This window comes from Tachyglossus aculeatus, chromosome 4 (assembly GCF_015852505.1).
Source record: "Tachyglossus aculeatus isolate mTacAcu1 chromosome 4, mTacAcu1.pri, whole genome shotgun sequence".
NCBI classification, from domain to species: Eukaryota; Metazoa; Chordata; class Mammalia; order Monotremata; family Tachyglossidae; genus Tachyglossus; species Tachyglossus aculeatus.
Window position 1 is genome coordinate 131,163,123 of NC_052069.1, and position 18,004 is coordinate 131,181,126.

General features: G+C 47.0%; 1 pseudogene; it reads right to left on the reverse strand.

The window, feature by feature from the left end:
• Nucleotides 1-1,136: 1,136 nt before the first annotated feature.
• LOC119927158 lies at nucleotides 1,137-2,031 on the reverse strand (annotated as a pseudogene).
• Nucleotides 2,032-18,004: the final 15,973 nt, after the last annotated feature.

Consider the following 18,004-nt stretch of genomic DNA (forward strand, 5'->3'; position numbering starts at 1 on the left):
GTACTTATCTCAGTGCTTAGTACAGTGCCTAGCACATAATAGGTACTTAACAAATACCATTTAAAAAAAGGTATGCACACTACCTGGCCCAGTCCTCATAACAAACAACATGCATCATAGAAATGTTGGCAGACTCTGACAGACCTGAATTTACCCACTCTGCTACTGGCTGCTTCCCCTGTCCTGGGCCTTCCCTTTTCCGCAACCAACGACTCTCAGAACTATCAGGAATTGTTTGGTGTCATGGACCATGGAGAAACTTAGAGCAGGGTACCAGCACGCCAGGAAGTTATGTTTCTGTGTCACAAACACATTCATTCATTCATTCATTCATTCAATCGTATTTATTGAGCGCTTACTTAAAGCAGAGCACGGTACAAGTACAAGTCATCAACATATAGAGACGGTCCCTATCCAACAACGGGCTCACAGTCTAGAAGGGGGAGACAGACAACAAAACAAAACATAGACAGATTTCAAAAACCGTTAGAATAAATAGAATTATAGCTACATGCACATCATAAATAAAATAGAGTAGTAAATACGTACAAGTTAAATAAATAGAGTAATGAATATGTACAAATATATACAAATATTGTGGGGAGGTGAAGGAGGTTGGGCGGGGGGGCGATGCAGAGGAGGAGAGGAAAAAGGGGGAAGGCCTCCTGGAGGAGGTGAGATCTCAGGAGGGCTTGGAAGGGAGGAAGAGAGTTAGTTTGGCAGATGTGTAGAGGGAGGGCATTCCAGGCCAGGGGAAGGACGTGGGCTAGGAGTCGACGGTGGGACAGGTGAGAACGAGACACACTGAGGGCTTTAGCGGCAGAGAGGTGGAGGGTGTGGTTGGGACATTGAGGAGGGTAGCCGCAGAGGGTGGAGGGTGTGGCTGGGCTGTAGAAGGAGAGAAGAGAGGTGAGGTTGGAGGGGGCGAGGTGATGGAGAGCCAGACCTGGAAGCCAGCTTGGTGAATATGAAGGCCTCCAGGATCCAGGAGAATGAGAGTTGCAGGACAGGGTATCTCTAACCCCTCCAGCCAAGCTCCAAGACTCTCCTGTTCCCTGAATCCCTGAATCCCCGATTCCCAATGGATATGCACCATTTCCTAAGTGAGATCCCAGTTGGGAATACGTGAATCTCTTCTACAACATCCTCAACCTCCTGTCACTAAGAATCAACAGAAAAGGACTAACAGCTGAGAACGTGAAGGACATAATGCTATTGCTACTAAGAATGAAAGGGGAAATTTTCTTCATATTAAATAATAAACTCGGTGTGATTGTATCCCGTCCATAGAGTAGGACATAAAGGGTGACCAGGCCAATGACTCTCTTGGCTGCTTGGACCTCGGGCATCGTCCTAGGTGAGCGGCTAGGCCCATGGAGGTGCCGGACCTGCCGGTGGTGTCTATGCAGGACAAACACCATGTAGCCACTGGCTGCACTTAAGAGTCCCAAAAAGAACATATCGCAGAGGGAGAGCCCCGCCACCTTGACCAGGGTTGTGACTGCACTGACACTGATAGAAGAGCAGTATTTCAGGAGGTTGACTCTAATTATGCTGGTGCTGTTTCAAGTTCCCGTGACCAACATCGGCGCAGTCATGTCAATCTGCAGATTGAGGACCCAGGAGAAGAGGTAGGAGGGGACAATGTACTTGGGTGATTGAGCTTTGACTTCTGTCCAAACTCAAGGAGGTTCTGGGACTGATGACGACGGCCTGGAAGATGCTCAATAGGCAGATGGTGTATATGGGAAGTCCCCGGGTCACTCGGTAGAGCTATAAGATGATTTTATACCCAACATCATACAGGACTTTCCTCAGCCCCCAAGCTGACAAGATGTCGGGGATCGCCCTGCTGGGAAGGGCCATGGTGTTGGCCAGGGCCAGGTGGGCCAGGAGCAGTTCTGGGGGATTCATCTGGTGTCTGATGGAGACCACATGTGTATAAACCAGGAGGAGGAACATGTTCCCTGACACCCCAAATACAACCTATAATAGAAAGAGGGTCCCATAGACAAGCTCAATGGCATCCATTCTCTTCTCTCCACACTATCAGAAGGGATCTCTAGTAGCACAACCTAGGAAACAAGAGAACTAGAGAGAGCGAGATATACACACTGAGAGAAAGACAGAGTCAGAAAGAACCAGAGGTAAAGGAAGAGACAGAGAGACAAAGAGACAGAAAGAGAGAGAAGAGCAGAGAACAGGGGGATGATGGAGAGACAGAAATCCAACTATCAATCAATCAATGGAATTTATTAAGTACTAATTGCTTGGGAGAGTACCATTCAACAGAATTAGCAGATAGGTCCTGTGCCCATAATCATCTTAGTTTAGATAGGGGGAAATGGATCCACATGGAGAATGTAGGCAACAATCCCACTACCTCTCGCATGCCACGTAAGTGCTCTACCTCGTGAGCTAATTCCCCTCAGAGAGTCAGAGAGGCAGAATGCTGAACCAGGAGGTGGAGAGAGAGTGAAGCCAGGTCAGAAAGAGACAAAATGAGTCAAAGAAAGACAGAAAGAGTCATAGATAAGAGAAAGAAGGCAGGGAGATAGGGAGGGACAGATGGAGATAGAGAGGTAGAGAGGGACAGAAATCAATCCATCAGTGGTATTCATTGAGCAAGTACTTGTATGTGCGTTCCCATCACTTCCCATCCCATCCCATCACTTCCCATCACTGTGACTTTCCCATTACTGTTGACGGCACTACTATCCTTCCCATCTCACAAGCCCGCAACCTTGGTGTCATCCTCGACTCCGCTCTTTCGTTCACCCCTCACATCCAAGCCGTCACCAAAACCTGCCGGTCTCAGCTCTGCAACATTGCCAAGATATGCCCTTTCCTCTCCATCCAAACCGCTACCCCGCTCATTCAAGTTCTCATCCTATCCCGTCTGGATTACTGTATCAGCCTCCTCTCTGATCTCCCATCCTCTTTTCTCTCCCAACTTCAATCCATACTTCACGCCGCTGCCCGGATTGTCTTTGTCCAGAAACGTTCTGGGCATGTTACTCCCCTCCTCAAAAATCTCCAGTGGCTACCAATCTACCTACGCATCAGGCTTCCTACCTACCTACCCTCGGCTTCAAGGCTCTCCATCACCTCGCCCCTTCCTACCTCACCTCCATTCTCTCCTTCTACATCCCAGCCCGCACCTTCCGCTCCTCTGCCGCTAATCTCCTCATCGTGCCTCGTTATCGTCTCGCCGTCGGCGACCGGCCCACGTCATCCCCCTGGCCTGGAATGCCCTCCCTCCCCACATCCGCCAAGCTAGCTCTATTCCTCCCTTCAAGGCCCTACTGAGAGCTCACCTCCTCCAGGAGGCCTTCCCATACTGAGCTCCCTCCTTCTTCTCTCCCTCCTCCCCCTCTCCATCCCCCCTGCTTTACCTCCTTCCCTTCCTCACAGCACCTGTATATATGTATATATGTTTGTACGTATTTATTACTCTATTTATTAATTTTACTTGTACATATCTATTCTATTTATTTTATTTTGTTAATATGTTTTGTTTTGTTCTCTGTCTCCCCCTTCTAGACTGTGAGCCCACTGATGGGTAGGGACTGTATCTATTTGTTGCCAACTTGTACTTCCCAAGCGCTTAGTACAGTGCTCTGCAAACAGTAAGCGCTCAATAAATACGATTGAGTGATTGATTGATTGATTGTAGCACACTATAACAAGCAGTTGGGAGCATACAATATAGTTGATAACTTCCCTGACCACACCATGTGTACAGTCCAAGTGTATCAAAGTAAATAAATACATTTTTATATGTACAAAAACAGACAGAAGCAGAGACAGAAACAGTGTATGACAGAAGGATATAGAGAGAAACAGAGAGGGTGTCAGACGGAGATACTGGGAGAGAGACTGAGAGAAATGGAAAGACAGAGGAAGGAAGAAAATCAGAGAGACCTAGAACAGAGACAGATACAGAGAGAGACAGTGACAAACAGCTGGAGAGACAATCAGAAAATGACAGAGAAACAAAGTCGAGGGATAAAGAATGAGAGAGAGATGGAGAATGACAGAAAGAGGAAGAGAGAAACAGAAACTATGATTAATTAATTTGAATGCCTAGTTAATTTCAGGACTACTAAATACATAGGCCTCAGACAAATATATTTCCCTGTGGAAAGGTGACACAAACCACTCAGAAGGTTCCCAGATCTCACTTTGTACCAATTCAGTCTTCTCAAAGACAATGTTACGAATGTGCCCCCAGTTCTGCAAGGAAGGCCTGGAACTCTCCAGATTGGAATCAAGAAAGATGAGACAGGATACCCGTGCTATCCTTGGGAAAATATAAAGGAGACATGGGAGGAGGCCTGGAGAACTCTCAGTTTCTCCCCTCGGGATGTTGGATTCTGTGAAATCTGAAGTGACAACTATGTGCGCGAGTGGAGACTGGCCTCTTCTCCGCTCAACCTTCTGGGTTCCATGGTGGAGGGGTGGGAGTACAAATGATGAATAGTGACCCTTGGATACCAAGGAGAGAGAGCTCACTGAGCCTGCTCAGTCGCTGAGGCCAGCCAGCCCTGTCGTGGACAGGAAGGAGACATGGTCTATATTCTGGTTGGCTTCAGGGTGGGCTTACAGCAGGATGGGCTTTTGGGGAACAAGAAAAGCTCTGCTGTCTTCCTGCCTTTCCCAGTGGGTGGCCAGGGGGTGAGGCCAGAAAGACTGAAGGAAGCTGGGTTGAGAAGGGGTGGGAAAGATAGAGGAGAAAAAAAGAAAAGGAGAACGGAAAGGGAAAGGGGGAAAGGGGAGAAAGGACTGAAGGAGAAAGGGAGACAGGCCTGGGGGATTAAGAGAGAAGGGGCAGGATGGAAAGGAATTACAGATAGGGGGATAACGAGAAAAGGGTGAGGATGAGATAGAAAGAAGCGTCATGGGAAGAAAGAGAGAAAGGACAAAGAGAGAGATTAGAAAGGGAGAGTAGTAAAGAGGAGAGCCAAGGGAGAGGAATTAAGGGAAAGCATGGTGGGGATAAAGCATAAAAGGGGAAGGCATGGAAACGGGGCAAGAAGATCCAGGTGCAGGGAGTGGGGATTTACCTGGATTCTAATCCCAACTCCACAACTTGTTTGTTGTGTGACCTTGTGAAAATTGCTTAATTTATCTGGACCTCAGTTTCCCCATCTGTAAAATGTGAATTAAATGTCTGTTCTCTTCTGTAAGCTGTGAGTCCAATGCGGAACAGGGATCGTGTCCAACGTGATTACCTTGTGTCTATCCCTGTGATTAGAACAGTGCTTGGCTTAGAACAAACGATTGATACATTCACTCATTTAATCATATTTATTGAGCACTTACTGTGTGCCGATAACTGTACTAAGGGCTTGGGAAAGTCCAGTACAGCAATGGAGACAATCCCAGCCCACAACGAGCTCAACGTCTACAGCAGGGAAAAAAAATCCATACGAATGAACAGATATCAATATAAATGATAAAATAGCAGGAATATACACACGTTCTGTGGTAATGGAGGGAGGTAAGAGCAAAATGAGCAAGTCAGGGTGAAACAGTGAGAAGGTTAGGGCTAGAGAAGCGAAGTGTGCGTTGGGAAGAAGAGAAGCGAGGGGAGGTAGGAGGGGGCTATCATTATCACCATTACTCTTTTTATTATTGCTATTATTATCATTAGTATTGTTAGGTTATTCTTGGCTTCATGATATTCACTGATGCCAGTGATGTCCCATGAGATGGTGCACCACATTTGACCCCCATCCCCACCATTTCTGGCTATCTGGTGCCAGATTGCCTCATCCCCAGCTGTTTCCCTGGGCCTCAGGACCCAGTGGAGCTGCAGGTGCTGAAGTGTAAACATCGACCAGTGGGGGAATAGTGGACGTGCGGCCAGGACCAGGACTTTCTCCTCCACGGGTAGTTGGAAATTTCCCACCTGGACCAAAGATGGGATTAGGAGTCAGGAAACCGAGCTTCTGTTAGTTACCTGCTGTGAGACCTTTGACAGATCACTGAATCTCTCTGTGCCTCAGTTACCTCTGTTGTTAAACGGAGATCACTTCCCTCATCTCTCTCCCTCTTAGACTCTGAGCGCAAAAGGGGACAGGGAATGTGTCCAATCTGATTATCTTGTTTCTACCCCAGAGGATGGTGCATAGTAAACTTTTAATAAATATTAGCCGTATAAGCCCCATGGTTTAGTAGAAGGTACGCAGGTCTGGCAGTCTGGAAACCCAGATTCTTATCTCGGCACTGCCACGTGCTTGTTGGGTGACCTTGGGCAAGCCACTACACCTCTCTGGACATCCATGTCCTCACCTGTAAAGTGGCAGTCGAAAATATAACTGCAAAGAGATGCTGAGAGAGGGTGGTGTGAGACACTTCAAGAGACAAGCCCTTAGTACAGTGCTCTGCATACAGTCAGCACTCAATAAATAACATTGATTGACGGCAGCTTGGCTTAACAATAGGACTGGCAAACTGGGAGCTTTATTTTTACAACTGTATCATTGTTAAAATTGTCATCACGCTGTACATTGAGGGTTCTCCCTAGCCTTGCTGGTCTGAAATGGGGCTCAGTTAGGCCCCGCCTTTAGTGCCTGCATAGAACTCCGAATAGCACTACCCTCCCATCTAATGAGGATTTTCTGGATTCTGTGTACCCCTGACCTGTGGACCTCTTTCTTCTATGTCTGACTGTTCCATCCAACATGAAAATGGAAGTCTAGCGTGGAAGCAGTATGGCCAAGAGGAAAAAGCGTGGACCTTGGAATCAGAGGACATGGGTTCCAGTTCAGTTATGCCAGTTGCCTGTTGTGGGATCTTGGGAAAATCACTTACCTTTTCTGTTCCTCGGCTTCCTTGTCAGTAAAATGGATATTACATACCTGTTTTCCCTCCTATTTAAACTGTCAGCCCCATGTGGGACAGGAGCTGTGTCCAATCTGATTAACATCTATCTACCCCAGCACTTAGAACAGAGCTTGACTCAAAGTAAGCGATTAACAAATATCATAATAAAAATAAGAATAAAGATAACAAAAATGAGAATAAGAATAATATTTAGAAATAGATAACAATCCCTTACCAGGATGACAGTCTGAGGTCCAGTACAATTGCAGCTTATACTTTCCCTCAGGATTTGGTGGAGTTTGGTGCCTCCATAGAATTGGAGTTTTCAAGAGGATTTCTCCCATTTCTGTCCCACCTACCCTGACCTCTCTCGTCTGCTACAATCTTGGATTTCCCCCTCTCTCCAAGTCATTTCTACAGGCATGACCCATTGAGGCGTCAAGCTCACCATGTTCAAAACTAAACCCCTCATCTTCCTTTCCATTGCCACTCCTTCTCCTAGTGTTCCCTTTAAGCTTGGTAACACTGCCATCCCACCCAAAACTTTGGTATCATCCTTGACTTCTCTCTCTTTCCATTCATACATTCAGTCTGTCGCAAAATCCCTTTGGATGTTCTTCATAACATTTTCAAGATCAACTGCTTCCTCACGATGCAAATGGACAGCATCCTGGTGCAGGCACTTTGCATATCTTGGATAGACTGCTGTCTGAATGTCCTACCACTAAAGATGTCATTTCTGACATCAGGAGCATTCCCACTAGTAACATTCCGATTCATATTATCGACATCAGATATCAAGGCAGTATCATGGGCAACGGAGACCTGGAAGGAAGTCAGTCTCCTAAGCACTGAAGCTAAGCTCACTGTGACCACACTGTTCTGGGGAAGGGGGCATGGAGAAGACTGACCAGCACCAGGGTACCCAAACTACTGTTACCTGGAGGGCTGAAATTGAAAATAGAACGCAAGGAGGGCAGAGGAGGCTGTTTAAGTGCATCATAAAACAAAGCCTCAGATCATTCTAAATCCCAGATGAGAATCAGTAGCTTTAGAGAGTCCAGCATATTGCACTGTGATTAGGAAGGGAGCGTTGCAGCAGTGACTCTCTTAGGATGATGAACGTATGAGGGGAAGGAAAAACAGCTCAGATGCTGAAGGAAAAACAGCTCAGATGCTGCAAGCTACAAATAACAGAAGGGGCAGTCTTGCCCAACTAGTCTATTGTGAATATTTATTTCTATTTTTCTTTCCCAAACACTTAGTGCAATCTAGACTCGAGTGCTCAACCCTATTGTACTGCACTCTACCAGCTGCTTAGTACAGTCCTCTGCACACAGTAATCTCTCAGTGAATACCACTGATGGACAGATTGCATGGATAATGCAGCCAGGACTGTGGCTGTTCCCTTAGATTTTTCACACTCACTTGTACACGAATAACACCTTCAGTGACATCTTCTTGGAATACCAAGGACAAAATCGTGTGTGTGTGTTTCTGTGTACAAGTTACATATGCTGGCAGGGAGACCAGTGAGGAGATTGATACAGTATCCCCCTCCTTACTGGTATTCTCTCTTCCACACTCTTCCCACTCTAGTCCTTATTTCAGTCTGTTGCCTGGATCACCTCTCTAAAATGCCATTTGTCATTTTTATCTTACATGCACCACTTGTGAATCCAGCCCAGAGGGGCAGCTCATGAGCAGTGAGACTCTGTCAGGACAAGGCTGAGGCAGCATTTATCAGCAGTTTTCCTAATCTCTCCACTCCCGCAGGGAGTGATTGGTGTGTTTGTGGATGGATGGGGGGAAGGAAGGTGTCATTGTGTGACTCGCTGATCTCTTATCCACTCTGACACTCAGATTGGGACATCTCTGGAAATTTTCAAACTCCCCTCTGTCTTGACCACCAGTATGGGACAAGATTAATTCATTCATTGAATCATACCTATTGAGTGCTTACTGTGTGCAGAGGACTATACTAAGCGCTTGGGAAGTACAAGTTCGCAACATATAGAGACGGTCCCTACCCAACATTGGGCTCACAGTCTAGAAAGGGGAGACAGACAACAAGACAAAATATATTAACAAAATAAAATAAATAGAATAAATATGTACAAATAAAATAGAGTAATAAATACGTACAAACATATATACAGGACATATATACATATATACAGCTCTCTCCCAGCAATTATCTCATGTCAATTAACACGTCAGAGGTGCCTATGGAGGAACGTGGAATCATCAGGGCTGTACCTGCTCGTCCTTGTCTTCTCCCATTTCCTGTCCCTCTCCCTTCATATTTCCTTTCCCTCTGCTACCCTTTCTCTCTTCCCTTTTCCTCCCTGCCCCTCCATCCCACCATCTCCCTTAATTAGGGTAGTTCCTCGGCTCTTGGAGCTGTAGACAAGTAGACAAGCTGTAGACAAGTGTGTCTGTAAGAACGGGTAACGACTAAGTGGTTTTTAGAAGATTTCAACAGAGATCCCAGTTGAGATAAGGAAATAGGGTAAAGAAGAACAGGTGACATTTGGTGTCAGGATTTGGTTGATCTTCTGTTTAACCACATGCAAAGTATTTTATGCCTTCGATAGTTTGCGAGCTGTGTGGAAAGCAATGCAATGGAAATGCCATATGTGAGCTAACGTGCTGCAGCTTCAGGGGTAGAAACACAGCCCTTGCCTGAAGTAACACCTTTTGGAAGAGCAATTGTTAATATGAGATCCCTCTTGTTGAGTCAAATTGCTAATATAAAATCCCTCTGATTTAGTAAATCCCGCTCCTCTAGTTGAATTGTTAAAAGGGAATCCCTCTGATTAAGTGAGTCCTTTGTAAGTGGCCAAATTATATTGCTGACCATTGAGTGTGTCAACAAGCCCCGGCACCTAAGATAATCTTATCTGAGAATCAAGATGCCTATGTTAGTGATTGAAAAATGCATGAAAGGGAAAGTGAGAGATTGTTTGGGTATAGATGTAGCCTAAAACGTTTCTTTTGGGTTCTTACATGACCTCCTCACCAGGTATGGTGTCTGACCATTCTGCAGAATAAAATTTGGAGACCATCCGAATCATACATGTTTGTCATTGACCATGCAGAATCAAAGAACAGGAATAATTTTACATGCAACTGTCGTTTTTTTCAATCTGTTATCTTAATAGTGAAATAGCATAGTGCTTGTAAGGCTTTAAAGGAAGGGAGATCTGAGGTCTACCAGATGTGAAGGGGGAGGTAATTCTAAGGGTGAGAGAGGGCATGAGCAAGAGGTCAGAGGCAGGAAAGATGAGAATGAAACACGGTAACTAGGTTGGCTTGACAGGAATGAAAAGTGCAAGCTGGTGTGAAGTGGGAGAAGAGTGTGGATAGAGAGGCAGCGTGGCCTAGTATATGGAGCACAAGCCTAGGAGTCAGACGAAACTTTTTATTCATTCATTCATTCAATCAATCAATCTTATTTATTGATCGCTTACTGTGTGCAGAGTGCTGTACTAAGCACTTGAGAAATACACATCAGCAACATATAGAGACGGTCCCTACCCAACAGTGAGCTCACAGTCTAGAAGAGAGGGATAGGCAACAAAACAAAATACGTAGACATGTGTCAATACCATCAGAATAAATAGAATTATAGTTATATGCACATCATTAATAAAATAAATACAATAATAAATATGTACAAATATACACATGTGCTGGGGGGAGTAGAAAAGAGTAGGGTAGAGGAAGGGAGGGGGCAATGGGAAAGGGAGAAAGAGCAGAGTAAAAGGTGGGGGTTCAATCTGGGAAGACCTCCTGGAAGAGGTGAGCTCTCAGTAGGAATTTCAAGGGAGGAAGAGAGCTAGTTTGTCAGATGTGTGGAGGGAGGGCATTCCTGGCCAGAGGAAGGACTTGGGCCAGGGCTCGACGCCGGGACAGGTGAGAACAAGGCACAGTGACAAGTTTACCAGCAGAGGAGTGGAGTGTGCGGGCTGGGCTGTAGAAGGAGAGAAGGGAGGTGAGGTAGGAGGGAGGGAGGTGATAGAGAGCTTTGAAGCGGAGAGGGAGGAGTTTTTCCTTCATAAGAATGTTGATAAGCAACAACTGGTGATTTTTGAGGAGGGGAGTGACATACCCAGAGCGTTTCTGTACAAAGATCTTCCGGGCAGCAGAGTGAAGTATAGACTGAAGCATGGAGAGACAGGAAGATAGGAGATCAGAAAGGAGGCTGATGCAGTAATCCAGTCAGGATAGGATGAGAGATTGAACCAGCAAGGTAGCGGTTTGGATGAAGAAGAAAGGGCAGATCTTGGCGATGTTGTGGAGGTGAGACTTACAGGTTTTGGTGACAGGATTGGATGTGTGGGGTAAATGAGAGAGCAGAATCAAGGATGAAACTAAGATTGTGGGCTTCTGAGATGGGAAGCGTGGTAGTGTAATCCACAATGACGGGAAAGTCAGGGAGTGGACAGTGTTTGGGAGGGAAATAAAGAGCTCAGTCTTGGACATGTTGAGTTTTAGATTCATTCATTCATTCAATCAATCGCATTTATTGAGCGCTTACTGTGTGCAAAGCACTGTACTCAGCGCTTGGGAAGTACAAGTCGGCAACATATAGAGACGGTCCCTACCCAATAACGGGCTCAGAGTCTAGAAGAAGGAGACAGACAATAACACAAAGCATGTAGACAGGTGTCAAAATCGTCAGAATAAATAGAATTATAGCTATAATGCACATCATTAACAAAATAAATAGAATAGTAAATATGTACAGTAAAATAAATAGAGTAATAAATCTGTACAAATATATAAAAGTACTGTGGAGAAGGGAAGGAGGTAGAGCGGGGGGATGGGGAGGAGAGGAAAAACGGGGCTCAGTCTGGGAAGACCTCCTGCAGGAGTTGAGCTCTCAATAGGACATTGAAGGGAGGAAGAGAGCTAGCTTTGGAGGACATATGGAGGAAGGGCATTCCAGGTCAGGGTAAGGACGTGGGCCGGGGTTCGACGGCGGGACAGGTGAGAACCAGGTAAGCGCTTAGTACAGTGCTCTGTACACAGTAAGCGCTCAATAATTACGATTTACAAAAACGAGACACAGTGAGGAGTTTAGCAGCAGAGGAGCTGAGGGTGCAGGCTGGGCTGTAGAGGGTGAGAAGAGAGGTGAGGTAGGGGGTGGGCTAGGTGAAGGAGAGCCTTGAAGCCAAGAGTGAGGAGTTTTTGCTTGATTCGTAGATTGGCAGGCAGCCACTGGATATTTTCGAGGAAGGGAGTAACATGCCCAGAGCGTTTCTGTAAAAGATAATCCGGGCAGCAGAGTGAGGTATAGACTGAAGCAGGGAGAGACAGGAGAATGGGAGTTCAGAGAGGAGGCTGATGCAGTAATCCAGTCGGGATAGAATGAGAGATTCATTCATTCATTCATTCGTTCGTTTTTAATGAGTACTTATTGTGTGCAGAGCACTGTACTAAGCGCTTGGGAAGTGTAAGTCGGCAACATATAGAGACTATGCCTACCCAATAACGGGCTCGAGGTAGCAGTTTGGATTGAGAAGAAAGGGCGGATCTTGGCGATGTTGTGGTGGTTTTGCTGACGGATTGGATGTTTGGGCTGAACGAGAGAGCGGAGTCGAGGACGACACCAAGGTTGCGGGATTGCGAGACGGAAATTATGGTAGTGCCGTCTACTGTGTCGGGAAAGTCAGGGAGAGGACAGGGTTTGATTGGGAAGATAAGAATTCAGTCTTGGATATATTGAGTTTTAGATGGCGCGCAGACATCCAGTTGGAGATGTCCTGAAGGCACGAGGAGATATGAGCCTGGAGGGAGGGAGAGAGAGCAGGGGCGGAGATGTGGATTTGGGTGTCCTAAGCCTAGAGATAATAGTTGAAGCCGTGGGAGTGAATGAATTCACCGAGTGAGTGTAGATAGACAACAGAAGAGGACCAAGAACTGACCTTTGAGGAACCCCTACAGTAAGGGGATTGGGAGCGGTGGGGTGGAGCCCACAAAGGAGACTGAAAATGAACGGCCGAAGAAATAAGAGGAGAACCAGGAGAGGACGGGGTCTAATGAAGCAACAGTTGGTAGCGTGTTGAGGAGAAGGGAATGATCCACAGTGGCGAAGGCAGCTGAGAGGTCGAGGAGGATTATAATAGAGTAGGGGCCATTGTATTTGGCAAGAAGGAGATCATTAGTGACCTTTGAGAGGGAGGTTTCGGTGGGGTGTCAGGGAAGGAAGCCAGATTGGAGGCGTTCTACGCGAGAGTAGAATTTGAGGAATTCTAGGCAGCGAGTGTAGACAACACATTCTAGAAGTTTGAAAAGAATGATAGAAGGAAGATAGTGGGATAACTAGAGGGGGCAGTGGGATCAAGCGAGGGTTTTTTTAGTTTGAGGGAGACGTGGGCATGTTTGAAGGCAGAGAGGAAGGAACCAGTGGAGAGTGGGCGGTTGAAGATGGACGTTAGGAAGGGGAGGAGGGAAAGGGCGAGAGATTTCATAAAATGAGAGGGAATGAGGTCCGAAGTACAGGTGGATTAGGTGACACTTGAGAGGAGGGAGGAGATCACACCTGAAGATACTACTAGGAAAGACGAGGAGAGGGTTGAGAGCAGGGAAGGTAAAGAAGAGAGAGGGGTGACTTTGGGGAGCTCAGACCTAATGGTGCTAATTTTACCAATGAAGTAGGAGGCAAGATCGTTGGGGGTGAAGGACGGAGGAGGAGGAGGAACAGGGGGCCTGAGAAGGGAGTTAAATGTACGGAAATGCTGACGGAGATGATGGGCATGGGTGTCAATAAGGGAGAAAAAATTATTTTGCCTGGCAGAGTTGAAGGCAGAGTTAAGGCAGGAAAGGATAAACTTGAAGTGAACAAGGTTGGCTTGGTGTTTAGACTTTCGCCAGCAGCGTTCAGCAGCTCGAGCATAAGAGCGAAGGAGGCGGACAGTGGGAGTGATCCAAGGCTGTGAGTTAGTGCTGCGAGAGCAGCGAAGGGAAAGGGGAGCGAGCGAGTTGAGTTGAGTAGAGAGGATGGAGGTGACAACAGTAATCTGGTCATCAAGATTGGGTAGAAAGGATAGGGAAGTGAGGTGGGGTGTGAGGATCTGAGAAAGATGGATGGGGTCGAGAGGGCGGAGGTCTCTGTGGGGTAATAATATAGATTTACCTGGGGGAGGAGTGTGAATGAGGAGGCAGGTGAGAAGGTTATGATCAGAGAGGGATTTCAGAGTCGGTGAGGGTGGAGATAGTGCAGCGGTAGGAGAAGATGAGGTCGAGGGTGTGACCAGGTTGGTGAGTGGGTGAGGTGGGGTGGGGTAGGCCGTTCATAGCATCAAGGATAGATAGAAGGCAGGCGGCAGAGGAGTCACCAGGGAAATCCATGTGGATGTTGAAGTCTCAGAGGATGAGTGAACATGGAAAAGTGGAGAAGGAAGGTGGGAAAGGGGTCAAAATCGTTTGAAAAATTGGGGGTGGGGCCAGGGGGGCGGTAGATGACGGCTACAGAATCTGGGGGGGGGGGGTAGAGGCGAATAATATGGGCTTCAAAGGAGGGGTAGGAAAGAGAAGGGGAAGGAGGGATAGTGCGAAAACGACATTGGGGTGTGCAGAGGAATCCGACACCTCCTCCTTTTCAGGTGAGTCTGGAGGAATGGGAGAAGAAGAGGTCTCCACTAGAGAGAGCAGCAGAAGCGACTGTGTCATCCAGAGTCAGCCATGTTTCGGTTAGGGCGAAGAGAAGTAGAGAGCTACAAAGGAACAGGTCCAGGATGAAAGGGAGCTTACCCATAATGGAGCGGGGATTTCGAAGGCCACACCTGCTAGCAGCTGTGGAGAGAGGGGAGGGAGGGGGAAGTGTGCGAGGGGTGGGGAGGGTTTGTATTGGAATGAGTTGGCGGGGGGCTGGGCGGCGAGAGGGCTAAGAGGGGTGGCGATGAGAAAGGAGAACTGGGATGGGGTGGGGCGGAGGGGAGGTGACAGCGGGGTTGGAGGACAGGGGTTGAGGATTGGCACCCGTACAGAGGGATTCTGGGGAGGGGGGAGGGAGGAGGGGAAAAGGAGGGAATGAGCTGGGTAGGAGATGGGAAGGGGAACGTGAGGAATGGGAAGGGCTGTTGGGAGCAGGGGTATTAATAGTTCATGGTGAGGTCAGCAAGGTAAATGACAGCACAGTGGCTAGACAGTGGGTGAGGCAGTAGCAGTAATGCAGTAGCCATTATAAAATTAGTAGATGATGACATCACAGAGCGTAGTTAACAATTAACATGGGATGGCAGTAATATAAATAAGCCGATGTTGACATTACAGAGAGGAGTTAACAATTAACATGCAGAAGCAACCATAAAATAGGCAGATGATGCCCAAAGCAGAAGGATGAATTTTCAAATCGAATCAAAAAGGCTAATGGCAAAGGAGAGTCCAGGAGCTCTTGGCAAAAATGTCTCTGAGGTGGTGGAGGATGGAGTCCTATGGATGGTAGTTCTAGAGTAGGGCGGAACAGTTAAGGAGGGTCATGGGAGAGGAGACGCCTGGGAAGAGAAGAAAACAGCTAAATAGCATGGGTGGGCTGACTAGGTGCTTATGAGATTGTTGTTAAAATAACTCGGTGATAACTAGTGCCTTTTTCCCCGCGGAGGGGGAGCAGGGGCGAATCTGTCATGTCCGGTCCGGGAAGTAGGGAGTGAGGGGGCCCCTCAAAGAAGGTCGCCTATGGGGTGGGAGGGGGGTGGAATGGAAGCAGGGGACACAATTTCTCACGATCCCAGTTGGCTAATTGGACAGAATGGAGGTGGCTTCGAGGGCTGAGTCTAGTGATGCGGGCGGGGGGGGGGGGGGGCAGCCCTGGAGCCTTGGTACCCTGGGGTGGGGTTACAGATGTCAGGAAGAGGGACGGCCAGGAGCCCGACCGTGTGTCATGGGCGCCCGATAGCAGGCTGCTCGGAGCCGGGAGAAGGGGGATCCCTGGCCCTCGTGTCGGCGTGTGGAAGAGAAGGATCCTCAAGCTGTGATGGCGGGAGGGTCTCTCAAGATCGGGATCCCGGGCTCCTATGGAGGCGGGTAGACATCCAGATAGAGATGTCCTGAAGGCAGGAGGAGGTACGAGCCTGGAGGGAAGGAGAGAGAACAGGGGTGGGGATGTAGATTTGGGTGTCACCAGCGCAGAGATGATAGTTGAAGCCGTGGGAGCGAATGAGTTCAACAAGGGAGTGAGTATAGATGGAGAACAGAAACGGACTAAGAACTGACCCTTGAGGAACCCCTACAGTAAGGGGGTGGGGGTGGGGGAGCCTGCGAAGGAGACTGAGAATGAACGGCCAGAGAGATAAGAGGAGAACCAGGAGAGGACGGAGCCCGTGAAGCCAAGATCGGATAACGTATGGAGGGAGGATAAGGGGATGGTCGACAATGTCAAAGGCATCTGAGAGATCGAGGAGGATTAGGATAGAGTAGGAGCCATTGGATTTGGTAATAAGGAGGTCATTGGTGACCTTTGAGAGGGCGGTTTTAGCGGAGTGTAGGGGACAGAAACCAGATTGGAGGGGGCCTAGGAGGGATGTGAAGTTGATGAATTCGAGGCAGCGCATGTGGATGACTAGTTCTAGGAATTTGAAAACGAAGGGTAGAAGGGAGATAGGGCGATAACTAGAAGGGGCGGTGGGGTCAAGAGAGGATTCAAATCCAGACTCTTCAACTTGTTTGCTGTGTGATTTTGGCCAAGCAACTTTAATTCTCTGTGATTCAGTTACCTCAACTAGAAAATGAGGATTAGGAATGTCAACACCATTTAACACAGGGACTGTGTCTGACCTGATTAACTTGTATCTACATTAACACCTAGGACAGTGACTGGCAAATAGTGCTTAACAAATACTATTATGATTATGACTGGTGGGGAGAACCATAAAACTGTTGGATTGCCTTTAAACCAAAGGTGAGACTCTATCTGCTGTAGAGAGGAATGAATAACCAATAGGAGTTTTTGTCTTCTCCAGATGGAGGGACCTCATCAGAATTTAGGAGGGAGTTCTGGTAAACTGACCACCACTCCAAGAGCAACGAGCCACCTCGAGACTGGCTCTCTGTAGTTGCCATTGCCCCGATCAGCTTCCCAAGTGCAGGAACATATAGAATATTTAGAAAACATGAGTCTCCTAGAATTCCAGATACTTGACAGTCATCCCTTCTTTCCCAACTTTCCAATATTAACCCTATTATACTGATTTGTTGGCACTGATACTTAAAGTTATTCTTAATCCATGGTTATCCTATTTTTTCTCTGTCTATCCCCTGTCCTTGTCTCTGAAGCCCAGAGGAATGAGCATGGAATTGAAAATCTGAAGAACCGGGATGTAGACCCAGCTCTGCCTCTGGCCTGTTGTGTGACTTTGAGCAGGTCGCTTTGCTTCTCTGGACTTTGATTTCCTAATGAGTAAAATGGTGTCATGAAATTTCCATCCCTCCCTATTAGACCGTACACATTTGTACCTATCTTATTTTACTATTTATCAAGAATTAACCCATGTACATGGCAACATTCCTTCTAATATCTGTCGGCAATGTGCATTATTATCTGTCCCCTAACTTCCGCGGCCCATCCCACCCCACTCCATCCCCCTCCTCTAGGCTTTGAGTTTCTTGAGGCATGGATAATATGTTTTGAACCCTCACAAGTGCTTAATACACAAAATAAGTGTTTCAAAAATATTGTTGTTTGGTTAGATTCGATAACCTCTATTGCACAGGGACTGTGGCTAATCCACTTTTTTGTATCTATCCCAGAACTTACTATGATAGGTATTGAATAAACATGAAAAGCAACGAGTGAACACCATAAATAAGGTCTTCCAAGCTCAGAGTACAGTGCCTTACACTCAGATGTTGATTAATAAATTTGTTTACTACTACTATTACATAGTAATAGTAATAATAATAACTATAAGTAATAATAATAAGTAATAATAATTATTATGTTCCATCCAACTCATCCATCTCTCTCAGTGCATCACACCACCCAGCCCTCATGCCCATTCTACTCACTCTTGATGACGAAATAAATGTCCCACCCTCTCTCAACTCAACTCACTTGCTCCCCATTCCTTCGTTCCTCTCCTACCACTAACTTACAGTCCTGGAGGTGATCCACCTTCACTGTCTGCCTCCTTCGCTCTTATCCCTGAGCCACTGAAGGGTGTTTGTG